Genomic DNA, 22,760 nt, shown 5'->3' on the forward strand with positions numbered 1-22,760 from the left:
GATTTTCTCAAAGTTTCTTCCAGATCTGGCTTTGTCTATATTTAAACCCCTCACTGTCCTTTTTTTTTTTTTGTCTGCATGCAACTAGAGCAATTACACACATTTAAAAAGGACTTGACAAACTTGTTGCATGTCTAGCGTGTTTTTTCTACTAAAGCACTGAAACCAATTGACATTTCCATGGGGTTGACAGAGAGAGCACTTACTGTGCATGACAATAACTTTTATAGCTCACGGTGTTTGCTTCAGTTCTGTGCTTTGATGTTTCATATTCCCTTCACATAAGAACATCGTAATTATATGGTGGGGCACCAAAAGAAGCTTAAAAGATCAAATATGGAAATTTCACAATATAATAAGATAATTTAACTGATGTTCCGGTTTAAGCTGATTTGGAAGTCAACAATCAAGTTAAAGTCAACAGTTTAGGTTGCTGCACATCTTAAATTGTTTCTTCTTTTAACCATTCTTTTAAATCTTCTAAATCGTTAAAAGACAGACCTATTGAAAGCTACGAGGTTGTTAATCAATGTTTTTGCTGAAGCCGTCGGCCCACTAAACTTTTTTATTCAATTGTCTTTAATAGTGGGATTCTTGCTGAAAATCGTCTCCGATTACTTACATAACCATGGTTCCCTGAGTAGGGAATGAGACACTGCATCCTCTAGGGGTCACTATGGGGAATGCCTCATCGTGACCAGTGTTTGAAGCATACATTGAAAAACTAACAACATGTTGGCCGGTGACAGCCCATGATGAGTATAAATAGGCGCCAGGAGAACACATCATCCACTTCTTCATCTGAAGCTTGTGTCCAAAGCATGGCAGGAAACTAGAGGACACCGTGTCTTGTTCCCTACTCAGGGAACCATGGTTCGAACTGCGTCCTCTAGGGGTTGTTACGGGGAACGGTATACCAATGCCACCATGCTGAGGGGAGTGCAGGCAAGAACCATGATGAGCACTAAGTACTCATTTGTTACATATCCCTTATGGCCAAAGGCCTAGGCTACATACCCAAACTTACCTGTTAGGGCCAGACTCCTGGGCCAGGGGTAGAGCTCAAGACTTGGGATCAAGAAAAGATTCCTTTAAAGGGATTCGACCAAGAGCCTAGGATCATACTAAGTCTTGGCCTGACACACAGGGGCACTACCGCATGCTCTCACATAAGCTTGCTGAAGGACAGATCCCTAGTAGCAACACCCTGTTTAAACGGGTATCCTAAGGATACATTGGCGGAGTGGCGTCCAAGATGAACGTGGCTTATCAGCTCAAGAAAGGGCAGAGTACTAGCGTGCAAACTTAACACAGTCTGGATTTTAGAAAGTGCGCGAAGACTACATGTGCACACTGACCATAACATGAGCAGTGAGTGATTTTCTTTCATTTTCTTGGATTAACATTACAGCAGCCAGTAGCTAAATTAGACGCGGTCACTTTAAGAGACGATGTACGCATCCAATATAATACACATCCCAATTTTTTTCCTCAATTGTTTGCTTTCATTCAAGAAATAACTGACAGTTTATGATGATATTGTATGATGTTGTTTCTGGGATACTATTCATGTTACCATTTAACGTTTATAAATTTTTCGAGACTGTCTGGTCGCAATTTGGCTTATTTTAGTTTTAATACATTTTCGCTGACCGTATTATTGTTATTAACTAAAATGATGTGGCACAACTAGAGCCATTAATCTCATTTGTCATGTTTAAAGAGGCTTTGACAAAATTCAGTGTCCAACTGGCAATATTTTCCTAAAAACAACAGAGATGGAGTTCACGTAGCTCATGGTGCGTTTGCTTCACTTCTGTGCTTTGATGTTTCATATTCACATAGTTACAATTATATGAGGCACCAAAAGCAAATTAGAAAATCAAAAAAGGAAATTTCCCAAGTCAGCTTCATTATTAAGTACAAGATACAACAAGTGATTATACTGTAATGGTGTTTGATTTAAGAATACTGATACTGAAACTCAACAGCCGAAGTAAGATTCAGTAAATGGGTCAAGTTGACATGAATCTGTAATTTTTTTTTTTACTTTTGTATTTTAAGACAGTGGCTAAGTGTGGCCAATAATCCTTTTAAATCCATTAAAATCCCAATTCTGGTTTGGCCAACAGGAATGCCGTCACCAGAGCAGCTGCTGTCATTACCACACCGAAGAGATAGTAACTCTTGGACTACTTGCACTTTGAACACTTTCTTGGGTCACAGTGTTTCAGGGAGTCCAGTTCCTCCATGGACAGAGAAGAATGAAGAATCTGAGCCAGGACCGCAATAGCCACCCGCTGACCAGCCTGAATTGCCCCATTAATGTATCCACACCATTGGTTAGCCGTCTCTGTGCCTGCCCAATGAATCCTGACAAAAGAGACGGACAATTAAGAGACAAGACAATTACAAAATGAATCATGTTTAAAGTGTTTAATCAAGTATTGTAACTTCCTCTATAATTTAAAACCACTATGACCCGGGAGTACTAAGACCTGGAATGTGGAAAGTGTCAAGGTGACTGGTAAAATAAAGACTTCATGGTTGATGCCTATCGCCTATCAAAAATGATTAATGGTTATATTATTTTGTGCTAATAGCATTCATGAATCTTTAGGTAAGTATGTCACTGAACACTCAAAAGAGCTCTAGTCTATAGTAGTATCTACTACAAAATAAATAAACTATATATACAATGTATATAGATGCATTTTTTTTTTTTCACAAAACAAGATTCCATCAAAATCATTATTGCATCTGGACGGGACTGAAAAGAAAATTCTTAATTTTAAGCAAAATGCAATATATGCAAAGTTAATAGGTCATGTTTCTCACTTTTATTCCAAACTGTGACAAACGCCAGTCGCCCTTTTTTGCAAAATGCGATATATCCACTCAACCAATCACAGTGCACCATTCCACGCAGTAATGGTAATGCTTTGAATACGCCATGCACCCTATAGTTTCCCTCATCTACTTTGTGCATTCATGTCCGCTGTGAATTTAACAGAAATAACTTTTAATTGGGTTCTCAAAAATGCTTATCGCTGCATTCAGCAACATATTTCCCATGCAAGGCTGTTTCCCATCCACCACGCAGTTTAGTCTTCATGCATTATGGATGCGTGGACTTAGTTGTTCACGAAACCCTGAGGGATATCCTTTACCCACAGTGCTTTTCACCTATGCTCTTTGTCAGTGTGAATCACTAAGACATAAAAGCAGTTTGTTTTCTATTCCACCATCTATGGCAGGCAAGATATGCTCTTCTAGCTTTGGAAGTACTTCATCAAAAGAAGCCAGCATAATATCTTAGAGTGTAGTCCTACAGTTTTTAAACTTTTCAGCCCCAGTATCACTTTAAAGCAAAATCAGAACATCCAAGAACCACCTTGTCATAACATTACTCGCGCCAGGGTTATTATAGTTAACTAAAACTCAAATCATAAAAAGCATTTATTACCTTAAATAAAGCAGTAACTAAAACTAAAATTTAACAGGAGACAGAGACAGTTTAAACAGCTGAGAAAGATGTATTTCTTCATAAAATTTGCTCACAGAGCAGAACACATTAAATTAATGTTAAATTGACAGCCCTAATTTTTAAGTATTATAATTTTACAGAACCTTTTTATGTATTACAGTGTACTACAGAACTATCTTGAGACATCTTGACTGGGATGCTTCAGAACTCTGTGCTAGTGGACCAGTCATTAATTAATGCTTAGGCCTTTTAATTATTCACATCTAATAGAAATCATTTAAATTTTCAGAAGCTAGAGTGAGGAAGAATGGATTGAGATTTAATGCATGAAAGAGTCTTGTAGAATCCCAAAGATCAAGAGCTTCAAGATCTCGTCTGTTTCAAAGTGGGTCAAGGGCAGATTACAGCCCTCCTTCAGGAAACGGCTCATCGCCCGCACAGGTACCAGACAAAATGGGAAGTCTGTACATGCCTCAGCCACCTTTATATGATGAACTCATTCCTCTCCTTATGGATTTAACTCTATTATGGAAATTTCCCCTGCTCTCTAGTCACCGCACACTCTCGCTTTCTCTCTTTCTGTACGTTCTCCTTGGGCGAGCATTAGTTCAGCCCTGTCAATCGCTTAACCGGGCCATTTCAAATAGCTCTTGTGATATTTTCCCCCAAGAGAGCTGTCCTTTTGACATCTAGTCATGCATTCAGGTAGCATTCGCATTTTAAGGTAAAATGCTAAAGGTAAAATCAACATAAAATGTATGTATTCTCACTTTTGTTTTTATCTACAGGTAATGTCTTCTAAAGTCAAGGCGATAGGTGATGAAAGCAATAATGGTAGCACTTTATTTTACAATACGTGTACTTTCATGGTACATGGTGAATATCTTGTACCTACAAGTGAGTTGTAACACAACACATGGTACTTACCTGAAGTGAATGTACATGGTGTCAAAATAAGAAACAGGGCCGCACATAACAGTCGTACATGCATAGTAATTATTTTGTACATACGGACAAGTATGGGTACTTACAGCCAGTGACCATACATGGTAACTAATTCGATACTTTACTGTACTTACTAATGTATATACATGGTAAATATGAATGTAGGTAAACCGCAATGGTTTACCCAATAATGTACATTTACTCTTATTCATGTCATTCCAAACTTGTATGCTGTTATATATTAATATTATCAATTTTCTATTTTATATATACACAGTTGTGGTATAAATTATTAATACCCTTGATAAATATGATCAAAGAAGGCTGTAAAAAATAATCTGCATCATCAGTCCTTTAGAATTTTTTAAAATATGTTACTAAAATCTAACCTTTCATTGGAGAATAAGAATATAAACAATTAAATGGGAGATAAATGTCAGTATAAATTAATTTTTTATAGTTTTTTTAATTTATTTATTAATCTAATACACATTGGTCACAATTAATCATACCATTTTATCCAATACTTTTTGCAAGAGAACAAAAAGACTTGAGTCTTCACCTACAATGCCTGAAGCGTTGAGAGAACATCTGACAGGAGATCGGAGACCATTCCTTCATCCAGAATCACTCCAGAGCCTTCAGATTTCCGGCTCCATGTTCACCCCACTCATTTTCTATAGGTTTCAGCTCAGGGAACTGGGTTGGCCAGGGCAGAAGCCTGGTTTTGTTCTCAGTGACCCATTGTCCTGTTGGAAGATCCACCCATGGCCCATTATAAGATTTCTAGCATGGACAGTCAGTTTTAAAAAATTTTATCCATTAGTATTATTATGTCATCTATCTGAACAATATATACAGAAAAATAGACCAACAACATTAAAGATCCAGCAGTATATTTTACTTATACTTCCCACTGAACCCAGTCTTGTTTAATGTTTCAGTAGTGTCTAGCAAATACATATGCTGAAGTTTGTTTTTGGATGAAAGTGTGTTTTTTTTCTTTCTTGAAACCCTCCCAAATTGAGTTTTTTTTTCTTCTAGGCCTTCTGAGCCCAAGACTATTTTCTGCAGTTCTCCAGCACTGATCCTTTGACTCTTTTTCCACTCAAACTCTACTCATCACCATGCATTAGGACGATATAGACGCATGTCCTGTTTTGGTTTCTGGACTACTCTTGTTATTATTAATATTATTATAGAATTATTATTATTATTAATCAAAATTTATATAGTATATTTTACTAAATATTTTGGTGCCTGGACTACTGTTGTTATTATTAATAACAGTGTTTATTATTAATAATACATAGTAGTAGTGTTAAATATTCTAATACTATAAAAAAGTGCCTTGAATAGTGTCATTATTAATAATAGTGGTTAATAATAATAATAATAATTGTTGACGTTGTTATCAAATATGTTGTACAATGTTTTTGGTGCCTGGACAACTGTTATATAATATAATATAATATAATATAATATAATATAATATAATATAATATAATATAAAATAAAATAAAATATAATATAATATAATATAATATCTGAGCCCCTTTTATTGCCCAAAAAGACCCTTTTATTGCCCAAAAAGAACTGGATTTCTTTTTCTTTTTTTCTACTTTTTCACTCCAAGACCATAAAGGTAATCTATATGACACTTTTTCTGTATTCTCCAGAAGGTGTTCAATAGCTTTAATACAGGCTTGGAGTCGAATAGACTACTTTTATGGTGCTTTTTTTCACAGCCAGACCACTATGGTCACTCTATGAACAGCCATTGTATGGGAAAGAGCAAAACTCCTTTTGTGTTCTGTAGAAAAATACCAGTGGGTTTGTAAAGGCATGATGGTGAGTATATAATGACAGAATTTTCATTTTTGTGCGAACTATTCCTTGGACAGAGAATGTGAAGGAAATTAGGCACTGGAGCTTTGAAAGAGGCTTGAAGGGAATATGGCCAGTGCAGTGGTTTGGTTTATCTGCCGAAAGGCTTTCGAAGACTCGGGTGGTAATACGTTAGCATCCCAGGGATCATTACATTCACAGGACAGCCTCCGCTCCACTCCTCTTTTGCCCAGTCCTGAAAACACAACACAACAATTAACATTTTCAAGAAGTCAGAGTGAACTCTAATTTTGGGCTAAAAAATTCTCTGGGAAATATTAAGATTTCCCAAGAGAGGCAGATTTAAGATGCAGGTGCTATTTGCATTGATACTGACAAAATGTTTCGATGTCTGCCAGACAACATTTGGCAGACAGTCTTCTTGTTTCTCTTCACAATGAGCAGGGTATTTTTATATTACTGCAGCTTCACATAATCATAAACTCCCTGCAACCTCCTATTTCTCTCTTTTAATAAGGTCACCTCAATGAATTTTGTGTGGATTAGACTAAAATGTTCCCTTCAGTTCATGTCCAAACTGAATAAAAAGGTGTAGAAATTATTTATAATTTAATTTAATGAAGACGTGTTCATTATTCATGGAATTATTCATCATTAGAGCCCTGCAGCCTTTCTTCATGAAATACCCTGATGGTCTAAAGTGGGCATCTTGGTTAATGTTGAATGTTCTTAAATGTGCCTGTAGATTTTATAAAAGTACTTGAAGCAAAACCATTAAACTATTTAAGCATCTTAGAATGATTTGCATGTTAGTAATGTATTTTTTTACTTTTTTGTTATTGTTTTTTTTTTTACAAGCAAATTGAATTATTGTTTATTAGCTCTATAACACGCATACTGGTCTTAAACATATCTGTAGCCATCTGACATTACTATAGGCAGCCACTGCAGTTTAATCATGATCCAAATAAAGATATTAAGCTACTTTAGGTTTGAATTATTATTATTATTATTATTATTATTTTATATAAAAAAATTCATTTTAATTAAACTATTCTTACAAAATTTAAAGCAAAACAGAACATCTTTATCATTGTGAAATTATACTACATGAAAACATTTGAATGAAATCGAAACAAATTCTCTCTCTGACAGCAGGTCGCACCTGTGGAAAACCAGAAGTAAATTGTTTCCTTGGTTACAGGTGTAAACAAAGCAGTGCAGTACTTCATACAGAGGTAAGAGGAAAAGAAAATGTCATTGCCATTGAATGCAGTCAATTCCTTTAAAGTGATACATTCATACAACTCACCCCAATTCAATATTTATATTTACTTCCTATATTTTGCGCAGCGACCTTGCTCTGCTTGCTACAGTATTCTTATGCATCTTCAGCATCCCTAGCCTCTGTTAACATCCGGTTCCAGATGTATTTTCTGTATTTTCTTTTTTTCTGTTCCACTAGCTTCTGAAAATAACAGAAAATAAGTTCAAAGTCTGAAGTAATGTAATGTTTTTTGTACTTATTTTTTTTTTGTTATTTTCGGGAGCTACTGGGACAGTGATTACGATCTAGCAGTTGATCGCAATTCTATCATAAAATTTCTATCATAAGACAGAGTCTTTGCACAGTCCAAAATTTTCATTTTCATCATATTTTCCTATCAAAATGCTTGCAATGTGTGCAATAACGCAGAGACTCAAACCTGTTCCGATTTGTTTTTATGATTGACGAAAGTTACGGAGGCGGTATTTAAACGTGATTAACACAACATAAGGTCAAAGACCTTCTAATTATATATATATATACACACACACACACACACACACCCACCCACAGTATTTTGTAAAAAATAATAAGCACACAAACAAAAACAATAGCAGACACAGCAATGGTAAACCTATGTAAATAAAACTGCCTGAAAGCAGGAAGTGGGAGTTATTTACTAATGTAGATAAAAAAATATTCAGGGGCAAAAATGGATGTAAAAATAAATAAATAAATAAATATAATGCCTCAACTTTATGTCTAAATACCAATTATATCTAAGCCCATTTCCACTACTAATAAAAAATAGTTATGACATAATTTGAAATTGTCATCATTTACATAAATCAAAATGATGACATAAAGTCAAAATAATGAGATATAACATATGAGTTATATAGACGGTTTCATCGGGCGTACGCGTTCATCGGGCGTACGCGCCTGGACCTAAGTTAACTTCCGGTCTGTGTTGTGTATATCGGTCTGGCTGCGGTGCCTTCTACAAACGCAGTTAAAGTCAAGGTGATGAGTAGACTGAAGTTGGGCTCAGGTGGTTGTGCTGCGGGATGTGTTTCCTATACATTTATTTATTTTTGGAGACTCGCCATAATTTTAAAACTGATCGATTTTCAAAAAGGCTTCGTTAAATAAACACGAGTAACGTAACATTACGTAACGTGCTGCACGTTTAATAATAATAATAATTCCTTACATTTATGTTTAAATATCAAAACGAGGCACAGGTGTTTTTATATCGCTGTATTTCTGAAGGAAGACTTGCATGTTATATGCCTGATAAAGCAGCGTATGAGCGTACCAGCTCTGCTTCGTTTACAGCTGTTACTGGGGAAACCTCTATTTCTCGCGCTTTATGTCTATGCTTTAAAACATCTCCTGCTGGCAAAGAATGAATTAGCATTTTCATTAAGTCCGCCTGATCCACGCAGCAAACATATTTTGTTTGTTATCAAAAAATATCTACTCTAGAGGTACTTGGCTGTTGTTATTGATTCTATTTGGAGTCTACCGGAAGTTAAGTTAGGTCCACAAAAGCGCTCACGCGCATTAACGTTTGTTTATGTTGATGCCGTTGAAACCGTCTATATGAATATGATTCTGTGAAAGAAAAGTTGAAACTGACATAGTCATAATTAACAAGTCATAAGTATGAGATAAAAAGTTGAAATTGTGAGAGGAGTAATAATTATGAGATAAACTGACCATGGGTCCAGAGTTTTTTTTTCTAACCTGTGGCCTAAAACTGGGATAGACTACAACAATTGAAATGATTAAAAAAGTCATAATTATGACATAAAAATATGTTTTGTCATAATTATGTCAGCCTTTTATTTCGAATGTCAGCTTTGTGCAATAATTATGATTTAATTAAATATTTTAATTAAATATGTTAAGATTTACCAGAGCCATATTTTTTAGAAAACATTTTGAGATAATTATGATTTGTTGTAATTATGACACACAAAAAAAGACACACACAAAAAACTTTCTTATTTTATTTTCTTTATTCAGGTTAATTCATTTTGTTTTCATTTTAAATTACATTTTAAAATAAAAATTCATAAAACAACAACTCATAATTATTATATAATTATGTATTGCAAAAAAAAAGACAAAAAGTTGAATTTGTATGACTCTTTTTAATTTAATACATTTTCTTTTCATTTTTTTATTTAGACTTTAGATTTTATTTAGAAATTATGACTTAGTGTTTAATAATTTATGTAATAATTATGATTTACCAAAGCATTTTTGTTTTTGTGGTGGAAATGGGCCTTCATACAATGATGTTTTTATTATTAAGTTATTTAAAGCCTATTAAGGGAGAACGGATGTGCTTTAGCTTCTTTACACTATATGCATTAAACACCATCTGGATCTTTTTGAGTTGATGTGCCTTTGCTTTCCACAATGCACCTATAAGCCCAGTGCATGAGACCTCTCAGGGCACTCTTGGTAATTCTCTTGTTGAAAATGTAGCATATTTCCTTTCTCAGTTGCAGCTCATTGGAAAATGGCCTTGCCATCGGTAGTTCCATCATCCTCTCCCGCTCGCTCTATCCACAGGCCACAGAGTTGCTTAAGGCTATTCTCCCTTTTCACTTACAGTGCTAAAGTGGTCTGACACCCCATTTGCACCATGGCGGTAAAGTGTTAACATACTGTTGAATCTGATGGCTGTCAAACCAATGTGCCCATTTGTCAATCTCATTTACGCCTCCAGCATGGTCTATGGTGCCTTTTTACCTCTCAGGGCAAATAAATTCCCATTTTGTTTGTGAAATGGTGCGTTTTAAGTACAATGGAGGACTGGCTCTCAGCTTTGGTCACGAGGAATAGAGGTGGCCGCAGAGATTTCCATTTTTAGTTTATGCTTGTGGCAGGTGTCACCCTGAAGGTTTTCAGAGTCATGCAGGAGATTTGACAGAGGTGATGAACTCTAGCAGGTCTTAATAGGTTTCATGCCTGATTCTAGACAATGTGTGTTATTTTCACATGCTGACTCATTCAGTGAGAACAGGAACTGCAAACTGAGAGCTTTGACATTTGGATCCACTCAAGTCTAAAAGATGTTTCTTCCATCCATTTTCCAAAAAGCTCACCCAATATAGGGTCGTGGGGATACTGGGTCTACCTCTCTATGTGTTCATAATTTTTTACAGCTGAGTTCATATACAAGAAAATCATACTTCTTACGGTATAAATTATGGGTCTGACCCATACAACCCCCCCCCCCCCCCAACCAATGGAAGACTGAACCAATCAAAATAAAAGGTTGAGTGAGTCTTAAAATATATCTAGATGGCAATGGCATTTGTAATATAATTTCCAAAAATGGAACTGGGTCACGCTGTTGACATTGCCTGAGGTCCAATTCATAAATGTATGAAAAACTAGTTTCGCCATCTGAATTTGCATTCCATGAATGCATCTTCAATGTTGTTGGATTGAGTTTACTGAAATTAACTTCAGTTTAAATTATTTTTAACTCACTATTGTACAAATTATACTACTTGTCCAGGGAGATTTGTTCCCCTTATTTCTTCACTATTTTTTGTATATAAAGGATACCTACATTAGTGCTAAATTAAAGAATTAGTTCACCCAAAAATGAAAATATGCTGAAAATGTACTGTTCTTACCTTCAGTTAGCAGCAATTACCAAAGTGGGTGCAGCTCAACTAATAATCAATTACCATTTATTTAAACAGTATATTTAATAAATAAAAATAAAAGTAACCACAATTTCTCCGCAATCCAAGATTAACATAAGTTACTCATACAGTTGCAGAGACAAACCTCCACACACTCAGTGGTGTCCGCAAAACCTAAAGACTTAAAATAAAAAAGCTTCCCGAGTCTAGTTTCCACATTTTTTTCTGCTGCGTCTAACAACGCAAGACGCCATAAAATATTTCTCTGTAATATTTTTCCATTTCTTCCATACACTCCGGGTGCCTCTAGATGCTACTAAATAAAGCTGTAGCTAAGGGTTTCGCAAGACAATGACTTTACTTTCTGTGACTCAGCGCACATATTTGCTGAAATTCGCCACATACCTTTTCTTCATTGTGAATGTAGGTGGACGCCTGCGGACCAAGGTACTTCACCAAGCTGGAGATCACAGCATCTCTTCTCTCCTCCATCTAAAATGAGCACAAAAACATTTAATCATCAACTTATCACAAAAAAAGTATTAATATATATGTGTGTAATTGTGCATCCATCCTTGTGAAAATGTACACTTCTAGTGAACTTTATATCCTAAAAGTATGTATAAATATTTAAAAAAAATTGTACTTGCAGATTATATAATATTAATGAAATAAAAGGCTACATGAGTGTCGTAAAATATTTCTTACATATAAAAGTGCACGTCTTAAGAGGATCAAAAAAAGCACTCTTTAGAAATATAAATGTTAACTATAATACATTTTCATTTAATTGCAAATAACATCACCAAACACATTACAATACACTTCTAAAGTACATAGTCTCCTTAAAAAGTACTATTCTCCAAATTATGCTAAACTGTAATTCTTTTTCCCAAAGGGCGAGAACTGGGCTGAGTCTGGTTCTCAAACCTCCATCGATCCAAATAACTCAATCCCTCTTTGGTCTCTGTTCTCAATGAGTTATGGGCAGAAAAGGGCCAGGCCGCAAACCCTTGCTGTTACTACGTCAGCGAATGACAGATGTTAAGGGAACGTATAAAACCCTGCATCTGCATGTTGTGCACTTCCACTTGAACCGAGTGTCCCAGCCCATAATTCAGCCTACAGTTATGGCTTCGCACCAGGCAGGGGGTGGGGCGGCCGAGGCTTGCTACTTTCTCTAATGCCTGGCCATAAAACAAACCGCACAAAATTACACTTCATGTCCACACTTCATAGTTTGGCGGCTCATTCATGTGAAGGTAATGTTGAAATAACAGCAGAAAGCACACAACTCTGGCAAATTGCACTGAGAACCAGATCTGTAAGAACCAGAGCTTGTCGACAAGTGCATTACAGTGTAAGTGACTCTTCTTCATTTTATGGACAAATCTCAATTAATGGAGGTGACAATTGGATATTTCAACATAAAACACCACCAAATACAATCTAGTAATGCTGTATTAGCAAATGAGAACCAGAGCTGGCTTGTCCATTTGATTCATTATGAATGACCGACCATAAACTCACTGCTCTTGTCTATTATGAATGAATACAGACGGTCTGGGAAGAAGCGTGATGGAAACGTGTTCATCAGACCAGTTCATCTCGAAAAGGGAATTCTGGTCTCATCTGGTTTTCATGGATTTTAGCTGTAGGCTAGCAATTTTCTGCACGCAAGATGTGTGGCCATCTTTGTTTGATTGAGCGATGAGTGACAGATGAATCAATAGTTGGCCACATTATCAGCGAGGAAAAGACTCTGTGAAGACTCAGAGCTGGAAATATTTGTTTCCCCAAGATAACAGCTCCAGGTAAATTTGTCCCAAAGACATTTGGCTAATCGCTAATCTGATATTGCTTGTTTACAGACAATTTGGTCACTGAAAGACTAGCATACAGTACAACTATTATTTATATACTATTACAGTATTTGTAATAATTTTTGTATTTTAGGTTTTCATTTTGATATTTAGTTTAATAATTTAATTATTAATTTTATTTGATAATGCTTTTGTAATTGTTACCAGCGTTTATTTCTTTTTCATTTTTAGTCATTTTAGTACTTAAACTTAAACTCTAAATTGCATTTTATGGTGACATATTTTGTTTACCAAATTATTTTAATAGCTAACAGTAATAACGCTGGTGCAGGTCTAGCTGCGGGACCAAATAGTCATTATTTTCGCCAGCAAAATGTAGCTCATGCTGGTTGAGCAAGAGCATTTTGCTATTTTGGATACAATAATTGGTAGCATGGTTAGCAGTTATTCCCCAGATGCTGTAAGTGGGATCAAATGACTTTTTAAAAGTACATACATAAAGCTATTATTGCATCATTTTCTTTTGCAAATAATATTATTATTAAATGGCTAACCACCCATTTGTTATGGTACATGGTTTTGAAGGCTCCTAAAAGTGTGAAATGAACTTTGAAATGGTAATGCTAACAGTTTTCTCCACATATGGTAGAACTTCAAGCTCAACTAGATGAAGAAAACCAGCACATGAGTTTCCAAAACACAACATATAGTTATGAGCAACTCTGCCAGTCTCTTCAGCAGGGTATTGTGACTGTTATGCTTTACTAAGGCGGTTTATGAGCAACTAAATGTCAATATATACTTTTATATATATATATATATATGTATTTCACCTCTTGACTCACGGTCCCAGTATTCCCTGAAAGTGTGAAACTGAGAATAGACCTGACATATTAAACGTCCTTCTCTGTATCTCTCACTTTCCCTTTCCATTTCTCACTCTTGCGATATGCTATTAAAATGCATTGCTCTCTTTCCCAAAGCCTGAGTCTCATTCTCTCTGTCTGTCTCTCACCTTTCTGTCGCACCAGTCACAGGCCTGTACTTCAGTGATGAACCCCACCAGCGCAGGATTGCCCCTGGGGGCTGGTGGCATCAAATGTGACGCTTAAAGGGCAGTCCTCAGAGGGACGTGCTACGATTTCCCAAGAGAAACCTTTTTTCTTCCAAAACGCCTGTGAAGCAGATGAAAAGAAAACAGATAACGAACAACCTTGAAAATTAAAAGCATTCATTCTTTATTTAAAGAGACCAGCGCAATGCTGGAAATGGGCATTATCTGCATAAATGTCAGCTATATTTGCATAAATTGTAGATTTATGGGCAGTTATATACAATATCTTCATACTGACTAGCAACCAAACATCAAACAGGTTTTTCAAATGATATGAAGGAACTAAATGATGACAGAATATTCATTTTTATGTGAACGATCTCTTTAAGTAAATAAAACTGTTCTATTAGACTAAAATATTGAACACACTAATGCATATAATGAACTAATTTGTCGTTAAAAAGTGTTTTGCTTTTTCTGGAAAAATAAGTGCATACCATGCCAATTCAATTAAATAACTAAATATTGTATTCATTTTTTTTTTCACAATACTTGCTATTTAAACTATATATTTTATTTCAATCACAACATTTTAAAACAAAATGTTTTTTTTTTTGTGTTATTTGTAAATCGATTTTGTGAAGTGATTAAATTTATGATTTATGAATTTATGAAGGTTTTTTTTTGGTTTTCAGTGGGCTCTAATTGTGTAAACGCATCGTTACTTTTAACATTTTATGCACAAGTAGTGAGTGAATAAAACCTATTATCTTATTATTTAATATGCAAAAGATGTTCAAAAAACATCTTTCACTGTTGACAGACAAATCTTATCCCCTGATTAAGGTGGCATCTCCAGTCACTGCAGAGCCAAGATTAAATATTAAATTAAAGGGAGGGCTTATACTGAATATGCTAGTCAGAGCACTAGTAGGCAGCTCTCCATGCCTCTGCACATTTTAACTTCATTATAGAGTTTAATGCAATAGAGCTGTAGGGGAAGTGACTGCACTGTGCTGGAAAAGCCGGTAAGCCAGTTGTGGGTAAGTGGATGGGTTATGCATGTTACTCACAGTGGGGTACGTGACGATAAACTTCGTCATGTAGCCAGTAGGCAGGCACTCGGTGAGGTGCTGGCACTCAGCCGGCAGGGCAGGCTCGTAATTGATATGGGCTTGAAAGAGAGGGCATAATCAGAGAGCCTCTGAATTAAATAAGAGCCATTAAGTGCTAGAAAACAACAATGGAGTGACACTTGTTCTTACTATTGACCCTTCACAAAACCCGCCCTCCTTAGTTACTGCTGCAGTGTCTGACCAGCCATGCCTCTCTCACACTACACAACATGTTGTTACAAAATAAATTGTGGAGCAAAGAGGAAACTGAAAACGTCCCAACAGACAAGACAGAGCAGGATACCTCTGGTGTGAAACGAGGTCTCAGTTTTCAAATGTTGTCTTTTTTAATAATAATAATACAAAAATCTAACAATGAATACAGTGTTGTGGCTCTTTAATGTGTCTTGACAGATCACTGTATTGCCCCAGTTAAAGCTGCACACGTGAAACAATCATCTTCAAATCATCAAAGCATGAAATTAACATGAATGAACATCAGTACTAATTTGATTTCACTTTTTCAAGTCTTCACAAAAAAAAAGAAAAGTGTTGAAGCAATTTTCACTCAGAAATTCCAAGCAAATTTCCCAACTCATTTTAAAGAAATAGCAAGTAACACATTGAGTTAAACATAACATTTTGAAGTAGAAAGACTGATAGAAAGACAAAATTACCTGTCTAATTATATTTCAGTTATCTTTTGTTTTATTTACAACTTGAAAAAAACAGCAGTCAACGTGGACTAAACTGTAGGCCATTTTTTTTTTTATTTATCACAAAATACATTTATTGTCTTTCAAATTACATTAATTTTATTCATACTCAGACACAACCACCGCCATTTAGCCTTCAAATTTGCACATTTACCTAACATAATACAAAACCGACTATGACTGCATTGTGCTACATTTGTACACTAAAACTATGTTGAAATAATTCCACATCTAAAAAAAATAATAATAATAAAAAAAGAAAGTAAGAAATTCTATCAAACAATTAGTAAAAACAACTGTTTAACACCAACACAGATTTTAGGCTTTCAGTTTCATTACCATCTCCACAAAAGGGGACTTAAGCCCTTATGAAAATTACACTTGAACTATGATAAAACCATGGTTTATTTTCATAAGGGTGGTTATAATTTTTTCACCCTAATGTAAAAATGGACCATGTAAAATATACAGCATTAATTCCAAAAAGTAGAGAGACGCAAAGAATAACTTTACAGAAGAAATCACCATATAATACTATTTTTATTGTTAGTGTTTTTAAGGCATTGTTTTATGGACAATTTATGACAAATTATCGCTTGATTTGTGACATTTATGAAGTGTTTTGGTAGTTTAGTGGATGTGAAATTACTGAAAGTTGGTAAGGAGAGTTTTGAAAAGGTCGCCTAAGTATTGAGAAGTACGTCCAAGTAATAATAACAAAAAATTAAATAAATAAATAAAAAGATGTAAAATTTGTGAGCTGTCTGATTGGTTACTGTCTTCATAGGCAGTTACCTTCTGAGAAAACATCCTGACCACATTAGAAAGCATTGGAACACTTTGGAAACATTGTACTCCATATGAAAGAAGCAACTCATAATTGAATTCAATAGTCTGATGTTAGCATGTTTGCTAAGCTTATGCTATGAGACTCTAACAAGCTTAAAAGATAGATAGAAATATTGGCTAAAAATGTTAGCTAGCTTTATAATTTTTTTAAAGTACTGAATGAAATACAGTATATGTTAATAAGCAACATTTCAACAATCACATCAGCAGCCATCTTGGATTAAAATTTTCACAAAGCTCTTCGCTGTGTTTTTCTTAATTTTTGTAAATTTGGTAAATTGGATACAATTTCTTAGAGTGTACATTTTACTATAGTCTCAGAGTCAGGTAAACATCTACTATGCCTTAAAATTCTGCCTACGTAGGCAGCTCACTAAGTTTTGGAATGTCTCGCTGACACTCTTGATCATAGGGGATTCTGGGATACTGTTTATACATTTGATTTAGGGGACGTTATAGAGGACATGTCAGGGCTGAATAGAAATATGTGCTTTAAAGAGAAATGGAAAACAGCAAATGAATTCAAAGATATGAAAGGGACAAATGGTGACTGTAGGAACACAGACAGGAAGAATATGGTATAGAACAACTCATAGGTCTCAGATCATCCTTTGGTATTGATTCAGGTGGCTATACAGTACCTTCTAATCAAGCAGCACTTTCACAAATTGGATCTAATACCCCAGTGACTAGCTCTCCATGGAATTGCCAATCTAATAAAGAATCCCTGCGATTTAAGACTACTACTTTGTTTTCCTAAAAGCCGTAATTATGGCTTAGCCATTTTGCGAGTGTAAGTGTGGGGTATCCAATAACTTTATGTGCAGCCCTCAGGGCCATCTCTGCCTGAGTAACACAAACAGTGCCAGAAGGGACACTGACCTCATTTTTGACGAGACAGCCATCTGGCGACAAGCCAACATGTCATCTAGCCTTTTGAAGAGGGGGCACATAAATAAATTGTTGTCTGCTGCCCAGTTGGTCACTTACATAACAAACATAACTCTATAGCCTAACAATAAAACGTGTATGAAAATAACATATTTATGTGCAAACTGAACTAAATGTTTATATATATATATATATATATATATATATATATATATATATATATATGTAACTGCATGTTTTTCATAATGAAATGAAAACGTATTTTAGTTTACATTAAAAGCAATTATTTGTTAAGAAATAGTCATAAACGTGCACTTTTATTTAGTTAATAATATATTATCTGCAAGTCAAATTTTTTAATAAATATATACTTACAAGCGCACATTTTACACAAGAGAAATCTGAACCAAGGTAGGGCACTGTTGGTAGCAATAGCAATCTTCCTTTGAGAGCATAAGATCCCACCCTCCCTGCAAATCACTCTCCAAATCCAAATGTTTTTATTTATTTTTTTTTGTTGTTCTTGTTGTTGTTTTTTTTTTTTTTTTTTACCAAATCACCTACACTGGCTTTAATCAAGAAGCACACTATGAAAATAAGTCTTTCCTTGCAAATAAACAGGGCCGCTGCTGGCCAAATGGGTGCCCTAAGCAGAATAGTATTGTTGTGCCCCCTCCCAAAATAAAATAAAATAAAATAAAATAAACACCTACTATAAGGGGTCAAAATAGAACTTTAATAAAATATAAAAGTAAATAAATAAATTGCAATTAAATTGTATTATTTATAAATTACAAGTGTTGCTCTAGACAGTTAACTGTGGCTATGATTGTATTAATAGAGTTGTCTGATTGATTTTATAGTCTCAAGCATTCAGAAATCACCCAAAATAAAAATTAAGCAGTTTCACAACTATAACCATGGATAATGTTGGTAAGTTTTGTGATGTCCACTTTTTTCTTATTGTTGAAGAAATTAAAGAGGCTGTGGCATTTCTGTCGCAAAAACGGTGGCCAAAAATTCAATTCAATTCAATTCAAGTTTATTTGTATATCGCTTTTTACGATACGAATCATTACAAAGCAACTTTACAGAAAATTATGTTTCTACAATATTTAGAATATTTAGTAGTAGCTTATGGTGGTGACTGTCAGTTTGTGCACGTTTGGCAGGATTTTTAGAAAAAAATTAATACAAGACGTAGTCAGCCAGACGATGAACATTATTAATATTATTAATTAATAATTGTTATATGATGCAGTCACACTTGTAGCAAAATTAAGTGGATATTTGATTTAAATGTTTGGTCAATATTAAACAAGGATTTGATCTTCATGTAAGTGTAACAACAGCAGTTATCGGGCCTTTTGTGTCCTTTTCAGGCATTTGTAATAATGTAAATTGTTTATTTTGTATTGCATTATTTATTTTAACAGGGTTATTCAATGAAAACATATGATTTTTTTAATCGCCTAACCAATTGCCTCGTTGTTTTATAAAAATACATTTTAAGTCATGGGAACTAGAATATTAAGTCAGATGTGACTTAATATTCAATGTGTTGGTGGGGAAATTATTACCGACATGAAAAGACGTTACTAATGTAAAGTTTCACAGGATTGTGAATATAGCTAGGCTACCTGAAAGTGATGCACGGGCTTCATCTTGGGCTTTTTAATTGTTCTTTTCTCTGTGCAGGACTGCACTGATGTCTTTTCCCTGATATAGCCTAGATGTCCATTAATTATGATGATCATTTGTATTCAGCCACAAACATGATGTGAGAGCGAGCACGGGCGCAGATGCAGGGATGGTGCATCACATATGCTTATACTGCCTACTGCATTCATCACAAAATGCATTCTTTATAATTATCTATATATGTTTAGATTTTTATTTATGTATATGTACATGTATATGCTAATATTAATATAGAACTGGGATGGTGCCCCCCTGGGAGTTGGTGTGCTAAGCAAACTGCATGCTCTGCATATTGACAGCAACGGTACAGCAAATAAAATATGATTTCCCTCAAAGAAAAACTGATTTTTGTATGTATAAACCTTTTCACACTACTCTTAGCCACGAATCACTTTTAAAGTACTTCAATACCCACATTTTTTAATCAAGATCAACCAATCAGAGAATCAGAGCACAATTAGCTATTAAAGGGGTCATTAAGTGCCTTTGATTTTTATTGTGTACTCTTTGTGGTCCACTTATAATTTTATCAAGATTTTTAGATCAAAAAACAAGAATACTGTAATTTAGAATAAGCTATTTTCTGTCCAGTTTTTAAATCCCACATCAAATTGTGCCTTGTTTGTAAACAAATCTGTGGTTAAATGAAGTAAACAAAGGACCAAGTTCTGACGCAGTCTGGACCTTTATTTTAACTGAAGTTAATTACTCTTTCCCAATGTTGGGATCAGAAGGAAGGTAATGCATAGACTGTTTTTCCACAACTTGGCACTGCATCTTGTTGTCTCCAGAGTTATCTTTATCATTTGGTTTCTGCATTGACCTGTGTGTTTGCCTCTCTATAAACACAGACATTTCTCAAATGGAAGGCTAAATCTTATGGTGTTTGCAATTAAAGGCTGCATACGTCTTCAAGCTTGGTTTATTTTAGTTAACTAAGCATTACATTCGCTACTCATAAACATATTACAACAATATACGAAAAACTAAGAATAATGATCAAATTTATAGCCTAACTTTAAGATACTTTATGATATATGCAGCCTACAAATGTGACCTCCAGAGGATGCAGCCTTCCATTTGAGAAACGGCCTACATGCATAATAACACACATTACAACGTTTTATATATATATATATATATATATATATATATATATATATATATATATATATATATATATATATATATATATATACATATTTTGTTTGGGATATTTCAGAAAAACACATCGCTAGACAGGTAATGAACAACATCTAGTTAAAATGTATAATTAATATTTGCCTGAAATGTTATAAGAACATGCAACAGAACAACATGTTTAAAGAGAATAAAAATTAATATCAAAAAGAGATCGGTCCTGCCTGTTGTTTATTAATTCCAGTGGTGACGTTCTACTATGTTATCATTTTTTTCAGATATTGTATGTAGTCATGTCACCGGAAACTGAGTGATCAGTGTCCCAATGTTCCTATTTACCGAATTTGTGTACAAGATTTAGTGATTCATGAGCTCGGGAGCTGATTGAGATGCACCCAAAGTTTTGAGTTCTGAAAGTTATAGGATTTTTTTTTTTTTTTATTGTAAATATGACCTCTTATATGTCAAAAGTACAAGGCATTTTTTGGTTTCTCAGCCCTTTAAAACAAAACCAGGTAATGCAAGAAACATGAGAGTGTTTCTCCAGTTTTGACACCAAATGTAAACAGACATAAGCAAAACACATGCGCACACTAAAAGCCAAACAAACACTGAGTGAATACGGCCTAGTTTATTCCCTCGAGATGTTATGTACACAGTCTTATACTTATATCTTATACTATACTTATATTTTCCAGATTTCAAATAGTTTTTAGCTTTGAGTCAAATGTTTTAATGTTGTTATCCATTTGGGAGCTGGCTTGCATGGTTCATGGCTTCAAACTGTTCATTGAAGATTAAAAAAAAAAAAAAGAAAAAAGGAAAATGAGCAGGAAAAAATAAATAAATAATACTTCCAGGACCAACATTACTTAAAAAGCTGCAGGTCACTGTTATGCCAGCTGAGTGTTTTAATATATCAACTAAATGAATATGATTATCTTATAAGCCACAAATACAAAATACAAGGGTTATTGCAACAAAAGGGACATAAAAGGGGGCTTGGATACTGTTGGGAAGGAAATTGTCACTAAGTCCATCTGTAAAATATTTAGCAGATAGCACAACATCATTCAAGTGGATCCGGTGCTACGCAGAAAAGCATTTTAATTGGAGCGGATGTTAACAAATGTCTCTATCCTGACAATGAAAAATCAAACAAGACAAGCAAAGCGGAGAAGCGCCATGCGTGTAATTTTATTAAGCAACGGCAATCAGAAAATTATATTTTGATTACATTATGTTTCATGAAAGTTGCTAATTGTACAAGAGGCTCTGATTAGCACATTTCCATTGGGTTAAATCTCTCCCAAAGGACTTTCCAACAAACCACACAACATGCCAATGCATCTTTTCTTAACCATAATTTATATGTGCAATTGTTTACATGTGACCGACAATCTCATGTCAACCCACATGAATCTGTTATTCTGAAGGGCTGTGATAGCAGACGGGGGAAACGGATCTAATTTAGCTGCAGTGACTGAGCAGTGGAGTTGCTCTCATTGATTGAGAGCAATCACTCTGGGCCAGGCAGTCCATCATAACTATGTGCTTGTAAGTGACAGCGGCTGTCTGCTTACTACAATTTACTAGACGTTAGGAAATAGCATTGCCACAACACCACCTTTCTGGCAGCTAAACAGAAGGACAGAATGTTGAATTCATTTGCGCAGCTTAAAAAAAAAAAAAAAAGACGTTTGTGTATGTTTTACATTGTTTATGGTAGCAGTAATTCACCTAACAACAATCAAATGATGGAGGGAGTGTTAAATGGACATAAACTGTATCGAAAAAGTGCAGTTCCGCTATTTTAACGAAGCATTTAATGAGTGATGCTGTACAGGCCTGTAAAGTACACCAGATTGTTGTAATCTGCTGTACCATCCACAACTGAGCACTCAGAAGCAGCTTGGAGGATGGAAATTGTTTTGTGCAAATTACATTCAGCACATTATTTGAGAATGTTGGAAATTTACCTGACTGGCATGATTCATTTAGTGAACTGTGTGTTAAAACGACACACTAATGCAAATAAATAAATAACACGCACACGCTTTGTGGCAGCAGTTCATGCTTTGGTGAATTCCCTGGATAGTTTTCAGCCCATATTTTTGTTCCTTTCACTTCTGTCAGTCTATCCCTCTCATTCTTGCCCTCAGGATTTTTATTTATTTATTTATTTTTATATTTGTGTTGTCTCTGTTCCACCTCACTCGTTGGTATCTGTCACCTCTGTTACTCAGGTAG

The 22,760-nt window shown here is 34.9% G+C and overlaps 1 pseudogene; it reads right to left on the reverse strand.

The window, feature by feature from the left end:
• Window positions 1-1,716: 1,716 nt before the first annotated feature.
• The window catches only part of LOC127966092 (probable flavin-containing monoamine oxidase A), a 36,626-nt pseudogene continuing 15,582 nt past the window's right edge, over window positions 1,717-22,760 (reverse strand).

The sequence above is a fragment of the Carassius gibelio genome, chromosome B10, assembly GCF_023724105.1.
Source record: "Carassius gibelio isolate Cgi1373 ecotype wild population from Czech Republic chromosome B10, carGib1.2-hapl.c, whole genome shotgun sequence".
Taxonomy (NCBI): Eukaryota; Metazoa; Chordata; class Actinopteri; order Cypriniformes; family Cyprinidae; genus Carassius; species Carassius gibelio.